This window comes from Cydia fagiglandana, chromosome 1 (assembly GCF_963556715.1).
Source record: "Cydia fagiglandana chromosome 1, ilCydFagi1.1, whole genome shotgun sequence".
Taxonomy (NCBI): Eukaryota; Metazoa; Arthropoda; class Insecta; order Lepidoptera; family Tortricidae; genus Cydia; species Cydia fagiglandana.
The window spans coordinates 25,134,099-25,149,175 of NC_085932.1; the positions used below are offsets into that span (position 1 = coordinate 25,134,099).

The window sequence follows — 15,077 nt, forward strand, 5'->3', positions numbered from 1 at the left end:
TGACATCCTGGACGCTTCGGGCCTCCGGGCTACGCGGTGGTCGGCCTTTGGCCTTTACATTTAGACACTTGTACTATTGCTCTGTGCTAAAGCGATGACATTTTGCTAAAGCTCGGCCTTCGGCCTTCGCACTTAGACACTTTGTACTATAGTTTTGTGTGTGTAGTTGAATACGGTATCCTAAAAACAGGCAAACAACCTCTGTAAAATGTAACGATGCGAGCGGTACGGCTACCATCAGTTTGGCATTGACATAAACGCTACCGTGGGCGTGAACGTAATTTACTTTCTATGCATCTCGCTCGTACTGACATATTAGTGCGAAAGAGATATACCTATAGGAAGTAAATTACGTTCACGATATCGTTTATATCAATGCCAAACTGATGGTAGCCGTACGGAACACTAAATGCCTCGAGCTATCTCGGACTTGGCCAAATTATTCTTTATTGATTTAAATGCCATCTAAATGAGTGGCCATCTAAACCTTACGGTCACGTGATCGCCTTACGCTGTCTCGAGTTTATCATTTTTTCCCCACCTCAAAAAGTGCCCAGCGCCTCTAAAAAAGCTTTCACTTCAAAAATTAAAAAGGTTTTAAATTTTTACGATTCAAATTCAAATTCAAATTCAATTTCTTTAATGTCAAAATAACACATGTCAAACAAAATCACAATAGAACTACAAAATATACAACTAAAACTAAACACTCAACTATTACAAAACACTAACACCAAAATAAACACACATAACCAGATCAAGGAAAGAAGAAGAAATCATTAAAACTTATACATTACAAATGTCATTATTTACGAAATTATTTAATGTTAAATTTACTGTAGAATTCCTTAACCGTAAAAAATGCCTTATCAATTAAATAGGCTTTCAACTTCTCAACAAACAGGTCATAAGAAGCCGCCTCTTTAATCTCACGGCTCAGGCTGTTAAAGATTTTAATTCCAACTACCCCCAATGAGTTGGATGTTTTCGCAAGCCTAACAAAGACAGACTTAATGTCCCTATCAGTTCTCCTTTGTTCAGGTCAACGCATCACATATTCACTTTTGTGTTTATACATGTACTTTGCCACTTCAAAAATATATAACGAGGGCACCGTTAGAATTTTTAATTCGCGGAAATATTCTTTAGTCGGAGTAAATGGCGGCACCCCAGACAACATTCTAACAGCCCTCTTTTGTAGCAAAAATACTCTATCCCTATCGGCTGCCAGCCCCCAAAGGTCAATACCGTACGCTAATATTGAGTTCACATACGCATAATATGCCATACGGAGATTCTTACATGATAGTGCAGGAGCAAGCCGAGACAGTGCAAACGACGCTTTAGTAAGTCTACTGGTAAGTGCATCAATATGTTTGTCCCATTTCAAGCCACAGTCAAATACAAAACCAAGAAACCGCGTGTTCTGCACCTGTGGCAGTGTAGTATTATTTACCGTTATGCCAAGGGGGGTCGGATATAGTCCTCTTAGCCAGAAATGCATTATAGATGTCTTGTTTAAGTTAATCAAAAACCCATTTACTTGGAACCAACTTGTCAATTTTACTAATGTATATAAAATGTTCTCTTTTAGTTCATCGAAGGTATCACCAGTAATGATGGCACATCCATCATCAGCAAACATTATAAAATCGCCATCTTGAAATAAACTAATGAGGTCGTTAATCATCACCAAGAAAAGGAAATTTCCAACCGCTGAACCCTGAGGGACAGAACAGTCATCAAGGGTCCTCATCTCAGATTTAGTTGCCCCCCCATCAACGGACACAACCTGTTGCCTGCCCTTCAAAAACGATTTAATAAAATTTAGAAGACTACCTTGTACACCGTACCTTTGCAACTTATGTAATAATAATCCGTGATCAACTAAATCAAACGCACGTGACAAGTCACAAAAAACTGCTGCAACCATTTTCTTTTGGTCAATATACTGAAGGACACGCTGATAGACCGCACGAGCAGCATCTACCGTAGACCTGCCGTGGCGGTACGCATACTGGCGATCGTGAAGTAACTTATTAGTTTCAAAGTAATCCATCAACCTATTACAAAGGCCTAGCTCAGCAACTTTCGATAGAGCCGGTACTAGTGATATGGGACGAAAGTTTTTTATTTCCTCTTTCAATCCCTTCCCCTTGTAAACTGGGCTAACTTTGACTATCTTCAACGAGCTAGGATATTCCCCAATAATAGCACATTGATTAAGCAGTGCACAAAAAATATCTATGACATTATCAGGTAATTTCTTTATAAGGTCGGCCGACATATCATAAATATCTGTCGAATGTTTGGATTTTATGGCTTTTAACAGTTGCTTAATCTCTGAAATCGTGAAAAGGAAAGTGTCAACTTTGGACACTACTAACTTAGTAGCCTCGTCCAAAAAGTCAAGCGCTTTCCCCACATCTGTTTGCCTACACTCTGATTTATTCAAGTTTATATAGTAATCATTAATTGTATCAGCTAGTTGTTTTTGACCGCGATTAGATCCGGTATTGGCCATCAACAAAACTTCCATTGGATCCGGTTTAATGTGATTTTTACATGTTTCAGTGTTTATAATTCGCCATAACATTTTGCTAACGTTACCAGCCGTTTGAATTTTTTTATTAATGTACGAACAACGTTTCTCTTGTTTTAATTTGTCAATAATAGTCTTATAATTATCAACAAAATCCGATAAGTCCTGATTAGTTGGGAACCGTTCCAGTAGTCCACTAATGTCATCATAAAATTGCATTTTAATCATCATGTCATCATCAACCCACTTAATTTTTGTACTTTTATTTTGTGGGTATTTTCTTAAAGGAAAGTGAATGTCAAAGGTATTCTTAATTATTAAGATTAGATAGTTCATTTTTTCAAAAGGTGGCATGTCAGAGTGAAATAAATTAGAAAACGAACGGTTGGACATATCTTCTATAAAATTATGTGTTTTAAGCGTTGAGATATTTCTCCTGATCACTGGCGGCTTAGTACTCTCATCACATAATGTTTTCATATTAAATACTTGAGCGTCATGATCGCTAAGGTGACTTCTTATGAGCTGTATGTCCCAGGTAAACATGAGTAAACATGATCTATACATGTACCAGTCATTTCAGTAATCCTAGTTGGCATCGTGTGCATAGGGCACAGGTTATATTGACCCATTAAGTCTAACAATTGGCGCTTTTGCCAAGTATTTCTAAGAAGATCCACATTGAAATCACCCATTATTACTATTGAGTAATCAGGATATTCTTGGAATAATGCATGTAATAGTAACTCAAGACCACGTACACACTTCTTAAACCTATTAAAATCCGACGTATACAAACATATTACAATTGTCCTGCAGTCAAACAAGTTAACACCACAGAGTTCAATGTCCATTTCATTTGACATTTGAGATACAAATGTTAACTCCTTACTTTTTACGTGTTTTGACAAATAAATACAAACTCCCCCATTTATGTGATTTGTTCTACAATATTTAGCCGCCAAATAGTAATTAAATATGTTAATTTGACATAGTTCGTAATCCTTCATCCAATGCTCAGAAAGACATATAACGTCAGGATTATTATTTGCCTGTAAGAAACACTCTAAAGCGGGTATCTTATTGCAAAGTCTCCTAATATTTTGATGTAAAAGGCATAAATCGTTTACCGAACATACATTTCCCGCATCATACAATTTATCACAGTTAATACGTTTTTACGATGAAGATATATAGAATGTTTTAGGAACTGTTACTATGACTCTTATTGTGCTAAGTAACGAGGCGGCAGCGACTTACCAAGATTAGTTCCCTAATTTAATATCACTATGCACATTCTAGGCTCAAACCTCAAAGGTCGCGCCGCCAAGCCGACTTTCATATCTAACTTTATTTTAGATCCAGAACCAGGTCACCTGCTAATTTGAGTGCTTCAGACTTTGGCAAGTTTATTCGACATGTTTATATTCTAGAAAAATTTCATCTAATTTTAGGAAATTACCTAACTCAGACCTAAATAAGTGTAGCAATAGTCTCATCTAGCAAAATATATTAACTACTTAAGTTGACGTTACCTTGTTAGGAACCTGTGAGAGTCAGGAAAATTATTAATTAATTTGTCCCAATATAACCCACCCACCCACAGCAAGAATGCGGCTACTTTGGGAAGTAGGCCAAGAGTTTCGTATAAGATCATTTCATTATTTACGCGTTCCCTGCTGGGATGTCGGGAGTACTTGCTTACTTGCGATACAATACAATGAACGAAAAGTCAAGTGGCGTTATGTATATTTTTCAAGGAAAACGAGATTCTAATGTCATATAAGTATTGTATTTTTTTAATGAAAACCGCCTCATGCTGACTACAACAAAGATGTAAGATTGAAACTAGAAAAACACTCTAACAGAGAGCAATAATAACGGGCCAATATGCAGAAAATTTTCTTTACAAAATGACCCGTTTGCATTACTACCGACAAATGTAAATAAATATAAAAAGTAAAATAGGTTAGCCTGTGGGGGCTTCAATTTCAATGCATCCGGCACTAATATTGTCAATTAATTCATAGATGTAGTCATCATGAAGGCCTCGAACATCTTATCAAATGATTTATGCAGCGCCTGTATGCATGGGACAATGTCTCTCGTGGCTGTATAAGCCAATGCGGGACCAGCATTTGCGACCGCATGTCTGGCAGTTGAAGCAGGGAGCCAAGTCGGCAGCAGCTTCAGGTGGATTGTGCCCCTTTGCGCGTTTTTGGGTATGGTCTTGGAACCACGCTTTGTCGTGAATTCCGCGACCTTTCACGATGGTACCTCGCTATCTCTCGCGATGTAGTACATTTATAAAATACACATAAATATATTTATTAATAAATATAAACAGGCAACACATTAAATATCAATTTAGTTTCCGGGATCACAAAATAGACTTTAGCAAAGTGCCGGTTAGCGTGAATTTTTTATTATTTTGACTCCGTTCCAAGGTCTGACGTAACACGAAAGTCTGGGGTAAGCTCAAACTTAAAGCTTAATTCTCGCGCTTCTGAGGTATTTTTCACTTCAGCGTAATGCTTATAACGTTGTTGGAATAAGCCGTGTAAAGAATGTTACTTTACTACGGTTCAGGCTTTAGCTAAACACTAACATTTGTTTTAGGACTGTTTAAAATATAATTATTCGTATTGCTTGTACTTACGGCGTTGGTGCATCGTGATCGCAAACTGCCAAATTACAGTAGAACTTTGTAAATAAGAACCTTGACAGGGACAAGGTTAACTGGAAGAGATCCCTTAAAGGGATAAGTTCGCTTTTGTACTAATGACGAATGTTATTTTTCCTGTTTTGTTTTGTTTTTTGTACAATAAAGTGTTTTACTACTACTACTACTACAAGTGCAAAAAGTAGGAAATTCGCAATGAGTGACAATAAATTAATACACGGCCGCAGGGAGTGTGTTAAAAGTTTGCCTGCATTTTTGCTAGGTACATGTATAGTTTTTTTATGGTGGTACTAAAAACAAACATAACTAGTGCCGTGCATTTTTTTTACGACAAAAGTATGTTACGACTTATAAACATTGTTGGGATTTCAAATACGATATAAGTAAAAGGTAATACATATTATATTTCAGATGTCATTTAAATAAAAACTTATTTATGTTTGGATTTTGAAATGACTGCAAACCCAACATTCGCACGCACATTGCACGTTGGCCATATTCGATCCGATTCGAAGGACCAACGTTATAGTTCTTTTTTAATAAGTAAAATGATCTTGTAATTAACCACATAGTTTACTATTATACCCACTTGTAGACAAATTGTAACATTTTGATATTAACCATAAATTAAAGTATATAATATGTATCTTGCCGCGCGTAGCAGCCAAGCTAGAGATTTAAGATGTAAACTCATAAAGTGCGCCGCGTGGCATGAAGCCGTCTCCCGTATTTCATGCTCAGTGCTAAATATTTGCTCAAGTCCCGAGCATTATAGTAAATATCTTTATCACCTCAAAAAGCGGGTATATTATAATATATGTATACAACATTTAAGGACCAAGTTTACAATAAACGGAAGTAAGTAAATATTGTAAGTAACACTTCATGTAAAATGACGCGTGTCCATGTTAAGACGACTCGATGTATTTTTAATAACTGCTCAAAGACCTGGTTAAATGAATAAATCTGATAAAGAAAAGTATTTAATTTACTGCCGTCTATTCGCCTAATGAATAAAAAGTTTTCAACGATTTTATTTATCGACTTACGTGTGGAATGACCGTCTGCACTGGTAGGTAACTAACTACCTATACATATAATAACCCTCTTACATTTTTATGCGCCGGACTGGAATCAGAAAACCCTCTTCATTTAGTTTTTACTGCAGTCATGTCGTGTTTCAGCAGATATGACGTACATTGCGGACCATGCGGACCAGAAAAGCGGACCATATACTTATACCTATTAAGTTTAAATCTTGAGAGTACCAAAGTTAAGTCATAAAAGGTCCGCGAAACTCGTATCTAGTAGATGTAAGTTCAACCAGGGACGTTTGAAAATAACTATAAGGAACATATATATATTAATTATAAGTAGGTGAATTCAGAGCCCGGAATTATTCATGGTAGGTAACCTATTTACGTTTAGTCATAATGGGATTCTAAGTTACAATTTCTAACATATTAACTACCGGTAAGTACGAGTACCTATACAAAATTGGATATATTATTATAACTGAACTAAACTGATTACTTTTGGGTGTTATTACAATCATTAGTTAATCTTAATTATTTTGATGCAATTTCATTATTTACTTAAAGGAAATAGCAAAATAGCCATATAAATACCAGCAGATTGACCTATAATATAGGTAATACATCAATATTATCAATACACCGTACGTAGGAAGTTGATAAGAGAGAACACACTACAACAATTCTGGACACGTGTAAATGATTATTGATTACCGATATCGTACCTACTAAAAGACAAATACTTACCTACTCGAGTAAAAATTTGGTAAGGTAATAAAAGTGTAACTAGACTGACACAAATTCTTTCGTTTAGTATCTATTTTAAATTACACACAAGAGCAAACAGAATAGACAGTGATAATAGGTGAAAGATGCTGTGGGTGTCGATATCAGCTTGATATATGTATTAATTCTTCAAGATATTAAAAAATATATAATATAATTTTCTCTATAAAAAAACCTGGCATATGACCGTAGAATTTTAAAATGTATCACCCACTTCATCCAGTCTTTTAAATTATACTAGTCAGACCCGGCAGTATGTGAGTTATGTCTGACCTAGTTAGATTTACAACTTTATAAATTCACAACTCGAGAGATTCAAAGTATTTAACTGAATTGCTCTATAAACTGACTTTCTTTTTTTTTAAAGTAAGGCAATATTTCCTGAAGGCAAATTGTAAATTATTGCTCCCAGTTTTAACTACCAAACTTACGTTATTATATTATTATTTAAGGAAATATGAATCGTAATCATAACAACAATGTGACAAAAACAACTTTTACGTTGTAATGCGTCTACGAGTACCTTACATATTATTATATTTACCTACCTAAGTATTTTTACATTCACATTAGGATAAAAATCTAGTAAAATAAAATCGAGCTAAAAATAAATATCAAATAAATTTATCATTAGTAAATAAGTAAAAGTTATGTAACAAGTAAGTAAGCGATGAAAAATTGACCAATTCAATACTCCTATCACCAACTAGGACCACTAGGAGGTAGGTAGGTATTTAAATGTTAATGAAAATAAGACGTTATTTTGGGAAACACACTACGACTGGACGATGCTTCTTTTGAACACAATTTAGTACGGGAGTCTTAAAAGCACGAAGTATATGTGGCAGCTCTCTGCCGATTCCTGTAGCAGTCGGTGTTTGTTCTGTGCGGGCTACCCACGCCTACTTCATCATATCCTCAGGCTAATTAGAAATAGTTTTATTTATTTAAACTTTATTGCATAAAAGAAAACTTATTGTACAAAAGGGGGACTTAATTCCAAAAGGCATTCTCTACCAGTCAACCTTAACCTTTTACGTAATTCTTAAAATATTCCTTGGAAAAATAAAATAGAACGGACACAATGGCGAGATTTTCTAGGTATGGGATAGCAAGCCTAACGTGATGGCACTCGTAGAACTAGTAGCTGAACCTTCACCCAATATTCATACCAGATTGTATAAATTATCTGGGATTTTCAAAGTTCATGCCTACAGAGCCCGACTTGTTGACTCGCAGTGCAAACTTAAAATCATGAATAAACATGCACACGCCGAGGGTTTATTAAAGAAAAGTTCATTTTATTTGTAAAATTTTACATTATTTTGTTCATAATTTTTAGTCTTGGTGATAAAATATAGTACTATTAGTAAAAAACTACTATCTAAATATTTAGAATAATATTATTAAATAAACAATTATACAAAGGTCGAAGTACCTATACCATTATAGATGGAATAAAAGAACAAAAAGTTTTTTTTTAATCCAAGGAGGAAGTTAGGATAATGTACCTAGTGATTTGTAATACCTAAGTACCTACCCATTTGGATAAATTAAACAACTATATATTTATTTAGGAGAGGTTTGAAAAGTCATATAACCTAAAGGCAAAAAACGCAAACTTTATTTACGATATATTTTTACTTTTCTAAAACCAAGGAGTCAAAAAAAAACCTACTTAAGATTAGTTTTCACCAAGTCGTCGTAGGTAAACTACGGAATAAAATAATTTCAATTCAATAAGTAGTGCATTATATTAATTTCTATTTGCTTGGTCGATATCAAACACAACCTTTTACATTATTTACCTTTCATCGTGCTTCGGTTCATCCATTCCAAAAGTTTATTATCGTGAAAATATGCAGAGCGCCGCTACTATTTTCGAAGGCACCGGCCGTTCGGCGTGAATGCTCTCCAAGATGAAACTTCCTTTCGAGACAGCCGACCTGAAATGTTCAATGTAAATGTACTTTCAACTCCACGCCGTGCTGTGTCCGTTGAATTGGAGAGTTTGCGAAATTGAATTTATACTTGAATTGCAAGGAAAGTGTGATATTTATAGATACAGACACATTGCAAATGGTAATCGAAAATTTTAAGTCGGGCATCTTCTAGTGCCATAGACTGCGGCGTATTTATCCTAGCGCCATCCAGGCCATGGCCCGGGGTGCCAACTCCCGGGGGCGGCATATGCCGCCCCTGGCGGATTGCATTGTTTTTCTTCCTGGACTTGTGGGGCGACGAAACGCTCGGTTCAAGAAGAAGTACAGAAGTGCAAGGCGGGTTTGTCGCTGGCTTGTGGTATTGACCCGGGGCGCCAAATTTCAAAATACGCCCCTGACCATAGAGTAAGAGTTATTATTAATAATGGTTGAAGTGGCTTGCTCATTGCTCAAATGTTTAAGTCTAATTAAATATTGCAAATTTTAAGCACATGAACATCGTACAGAATATTGCATTGAATTATTAAGCGAAACCACTGACGCACAAAATTAGAAATAACATTAAACTTTCATGCCCCGTCAAAGTTGTAATAAGGTCCCACAATGGTTCCTGGGCAAGCGATAGCGCGGGTAAATATTCATAACCTTCATAAAGGACCCGATCAACTAAATGTACCTACTGTAACATCGCATCATTTATAAACTCGTTAGGCTATGAGTTTTATGCCTGATCACGAAGCTGCCATATATAGCAAAATTGGCGGCAAAGTTCAAGGCACGCTATTGTGTATGTTATACGTCCTCTGCAAGTAATTAGTAACATTCTCTGTAAGTTTGACTATTAGGTGGCTATTACGAAACGATACTGGGTTGGCCCGCGTAAATTACACCGAGGGTGTAACAAATAACAAAAGCAATGTTTCAAACTAATTAGCTACTTGGGTCAAAGTTTGTGAATATGATTATGAAAGATTCCTCCTCCTTGAATCGTATTCCTCATAGCTGAGGGTCGTGACCTCTATAAATTACTTTTCGAACGATTGCTTTCCACGTGTTTCGGTCTTCGGCAGTATGAATGGCCTCGTGAACTTTCTTGCCGGAGTTATCACTGATTTGATCAGTCCATCGCATAGGACTTCTTCCTCTTCGATATCCCTCTTTTTTTCCTGTCACCAGCATTTTCTCCAGAGTGTCGTGTCTTCTGGCTATGTGACCGAAGAAGTCAAAGATTCTGCGTAGACAGATTGTCGATATAGTCTCAGGGTGATTCCCACTTCGCGTAGGATAGACACATTCGTACGGCGGGCTGTCCAAGGAACGCGTAACATTCTCCTCCAGCACCACATTTCGAATGCGTCAATCCGTACGCGGTCAGCTTTTTTGAGGGTCCAGGTTTCAGCCCCATAGAGGAAGATTGAGAACACCAGTGTCCTCACCAGCCCAACCTTTGTCTTCAGAGAGATTGCCCTGTCTGACCAGATCTTAGTCAGCCTTGTCATCGCGCCTTTTGCCATCCCAAAGAAAGAAAGATTATGAAATCATTATGAAAGATTAGATTCCTATATTTATATTTACATTTACGAAGTCTTTTCCCTAGCAACTAGTATCGTATTAATGCAATTAAACGGTGGGGTCGTCATTTCATCGGTGTTTGACATCACTACGGTAACCGGCAAGGACACATCACTAGAGGTGGTCGTCCATCTTAGATTGGTTTTACGCGAGAGCGTCCTTGCATATTATTTTCAGAACTATATTCTAATATTTGTGATTCCCTAATAAATGTTGTTATAAAGTGGTGTCTGGTGTTTTTACTCTTACAGCTTCAGAAGTGCGATGTGAACTTTTCGCCTACTGCGATATAATTTGTCGGAAATTGGCAATACAAAATTAACCTCGCGTAATCATTCCTTGTTTCATTGTTGTGAACGTTATCGTTATATAAAATAATTACTCTGATTGTAATGAGTAAACGCATCAACACCACTCATCAGTTAGGGACTACAAAGTCAAATTTATACTTACAAGGATAACTTACAAACTAACCTCATCCGACAATTACAAGCCTGTGACTAACCTACTAAGCGGCTGTCGGCTACCGACGTACTGTACCTTTGCCTTTTGTTGTGTTTACTTTCAGATATCTATTTCAGTTTACTGTCCATCATAAATGAACATGTCTGGCTAAAAAAAAAAATACATATGGACAGTGTAATAAAGCTGATTCCATGATGATGATGAATATGTATTACAATATTCACAGCAGAAGATTACAAGACATAGGCTGACAGTATGGTATGAATAAAAGAAATCCTTGGGATTACAAAGTAAGAATTAAAGTTAACTCAGGTAAGAAGTCGTTGATCCAACAGATAAGAATGTTCCCTGGAACGTTCCCCGGAATGGCCCCGGCCATAGTGGTAAATATTCACTGCTTCTCTTATATGTTGTGTTATTTTTGTGATTCATGTGCTTTCAGATACATAACATAATGTGATTATATACACATGACATATTAACACAATGCTATGATCATTTTCTAATGGTTGTGTGCGGTGAGAAACCCATTCAAGTAAAAGTCATACAAAACTAGTTTGGTAATATAAATTTAGCCTTGATTGATACTATGTGTATGGTGATATTATGCTTTCACAGTTAACAATGAGTGCTACTTAATACTTTCCCTTTACAGTCAAATTAAAATAGATTCCAAGTTTTCAAAGACACAAACCGGTAAGGAAAGTGAATTGTTGTTTCATATATGTGTGTGTGTAAAACATGCTTATTGCAACTGAAATAATGCTTTGTTAGTATGTTTTTGAGTTGTGTAATTTCCAGAAATTTGACAGCAATGATTCTTGAAGTGAATTACCATACCGTTGAAGGCATTAGAGCGCCTATCAGCTCAGATCTCTATAATGAACCCAAATCGACATGGATAATATTTCAAAGTTAGTTGGTTATGGATGCCAGTTATATTATGTTCAAGTAATTCATTATATGCAGAAAATGTTGATAAGTGACTAATCTCTGATGTCATGGAAAATGAGGTATTTATTTAGAAAAATTCAAATAATATTTATTCATCAAATACAAATACAAAGTCAATCTTAAAATCTACTTAAATAATTTACATGCAATTTCCTAACTTAAAATCTAAACATATTACTAATAAATTTATTTAGAAATAAAATGATTGTTCATGTTTTACATGGATACTAATGGTTAGTATGTGTTACATGGACAGGGTTGGTAAAATGCGCTTTGTGAATAAGCAAAAGGAATTATTGGCATCTATTTGTAGCTGGTTAGTATTGTCTGTGACAGGTTTAGTCACTCCATGTTTCCGGAGCCTCCTCGGGCTGAATATTTTAAAAAAGATGTTCCATATCTCATATAACCTCATACATCCTTGCAATTCATATTAAGTTGGAGACATACTGCTATAGTAAAAGGCAGTATCTCAGTAAAAATGGCAAGGAAAGTAACAAGGATAATTTCTGTCTGTCTGTACATATTATTTTATTAATTATGAATAAAATGTTTATCCAACCATTCCATACAACTTATAGTATGTTGTGTTGTGATTGTTTTGTTCATAGGGATGTTGGTTTATGTTTGCATTGCAAATATTTTTCACAAAATGTCATGTTATAAAATGTACCAAAGACATATATTTAAACAGACTTACCAAACTAATGAAAATTTTATTGGCATTACATTGTCAAGCGTTTGAGTTATTGACAAAGATAATCATTTGTGTTCTAGCAGTATTTTTCAGATGCATTTCCTTATAACAAAACTTGATTGCTGGTGAAGTTTTGATCATAACTTTATAATATTTGCACCGGTGAAGTATGATTACAGGAGTTTTCAAGGTTTAAATCTTATGAAAGAGATGGACATATTGAACTAAATATTTATTTACTGAGCTGAATATGACACTGATAAAGCAGGTTGTTGCTAATGGTAAGCGAGGTAAATACTTCCAGGAGTCAATATGGACTTTGACGGTCTACATAATATACTTGTCTTTTACATGCAAGTGCTACTGGACTCTAAACGTACCCGTCAGTTGAGTGTTAAATGGATGAATATTAAACGAAGGTAAATAGTTTGGTTAAAGGTTAAAGCTTTCTAAGTAACTATTTTAACCCATTCACTACTAATGAACATTGACCGAAGGATATCATTTCATGAGCTACTGTTTGAAGTTATTAACGGTTTTCGTCTGAACTTGTAGTGTGTTATGGTACTGTTTGCATTATAAAACAGTACACTTTTATTGCTTCTGGGTTTCATAAATCAGAAGTTAAAAATAATAATAATAATGTTTCACAAATTTTGTGGGTTCACTAAGTATCTATTTCATTGTTTTGCAAACTGCATAAATTGTGGTTTATTATGTTATGAACTCATTTACTTTTAAATGTGTGCTTGCATGGCATTTAACAAAATTATTTAGTTTTGTGCAGGTATAAGATGATGTGATGAGTTACCTACACATAAAATGCACATATACAGCTGAAGAAAATCAACCTTGTGTCTTGGGATTGAAAGCTTTATGGTTTAAGCATATGTGCCATTGATTCGGCTGATTGATCATTATCAATATACACTTTCATGATGGTTGAAAATACAAATTTGTGAAACCTCGGTAAGACGAACCTGGGTAACAGAGGAACCTCGATAACGTGAACTTCTGTTCAGGCTCTACTGTAGTTCAACCGTGGTATAGTAAGAGTGTTGCCTTTATTTAGGGGCACGGAAGAGGCACGCCAAGTTGCACATGATCATTTACATTGGTTGCATAGTAGCAACTGCTTATTATTTTATATTTTCCATGTTCACGCCAAATGCTGTTATTTCAGGTACCGTTTTCAGATTAAGAACTGACGACGAGTATATTCTCAGATTAAGAACTGAGATATAATTTTATTAGACACTCGGATTAAGAACTGAGTTATTATATTATTTATATTACTTACTCTCGGATTAGGAACCGAGTTCTGATTTTGTTTTATTCCAGATTTAGAACTGGGTTACTGTTGTCATACTAATGTGTTTTGTTAACGGGTTTGCCGACTAATGAAGGCAAGTGCTGTTATTTCAGGTACCGTTTTCAGATAAAAAACTGACTATATTTTCAGACTAAGACTGAGTTATACTTTTATTGAATACTCGGAGAACTGAGTTATTATTTATATTACTTACTCTCGGATTAGGAACCGAGTTGTGATTTTGTTTTATTCCAGATTTAGATCTGGGTTACTGTTGTCATACTAATGTGTTTTGTTAACAGGTTGCCGGCTAAACCTAGAAAATAAACACATTTGCGCTTGATTAAATATTGTAGTAACCGTGGTAATGCTTGCGATATGTTATTTTATGCCACCTCACTGTTAGCCATTTTAATCAAAAGGCTGGTTCATAATTCTACCGGTTGCTTCAATGTCTGCTATAGAGCTTAAATTATTGTGTGCTCTTTAAGAAGGGCTGTTACTTCGTCATGGCAAGGGATACTATCCTTAAGAGGCTAGTTCCTGGCGCCGGTAATAGCAACAAAGGCTTTAAGGAGCGGTCTGTTGCTTGTCACTATCCTTAAGAGGCTAATTGTTTTTGGTTTCTGCAGTGTAGGCCTTAAGAGGCGGTCCATTGCTGATGACAATTATGTCATAGTATTAACTATCCTTAAGAGGCTAGTTGTTTTTGGTTTCTGCAGTGTAGGCCTTAAGAGGCGGTCCATTGCTGATGACATAATACTAACCTTAAGAGGCTAGTTGTTTTTGGTTTCTGCAGTGTAGGCCTTAAGAGGCGGTCCATTGCTGATGACATAATACTAACCTTAAGAGGCTAGTTGTTTTTGGTTTCTGCAGTGTAGGCCTTAAGAGGCGGTCCATTGCTGATAACATAATACTAACCTTAAGAGGCTAGTTGTTTTTGGTTTCTGCAGTGTAGGCCTTAAGAGGCGGTCCATTGCTGATGACAATTATGTCATAGTATTAACTATCCTTAAGAGGCTAGTTGTTTTTGGTTTCTGCAGTGTAGGCCTTAAGAGGCGGTCCATTGCTGATGACATAATACTAACC

At 35.8% G+C, this 15,077-nt stretch overlaps 1 protein-coding gene and 1 long non-coding RNA gene across 3 annotated transcripts in view; one reads left to right on the top strand and one right to left on the bottom strand.

Moving 5' to 3' along the window:
* Positions 1 to 15,077, top strand: part of LOC134668106 (uncharacterized) — a 518,821-nt gene that overhangs the window by 97,784 nt on the left and 405,960 nt on the right. The gene's annotated exons all lie outside the window — the stretch shown is intronic.
* Positions 1 to 15,077, bottom strand: part of LOC134668046 (uncharacterized) — a 101,686-nt gene that overhangs the window by 72,000 nt on the left and 14,609 nt on the right. The window contains exon 2 of one of the 2 annotated variants that reach the window (XM_063525497.1): positions 8,854 to 8,991. The exons of the other annotated variant lie outside the window; for it this stretch is intronic. The gene's annotated coding sequence lies outside the window, so the exon portion shown is untranslated. The remainder of the gene's footprint in view (positions 1 to 8,853; positions 8,992 to 15,077) is intronic. 2 annotated transcript variants of the gene reach the window in all.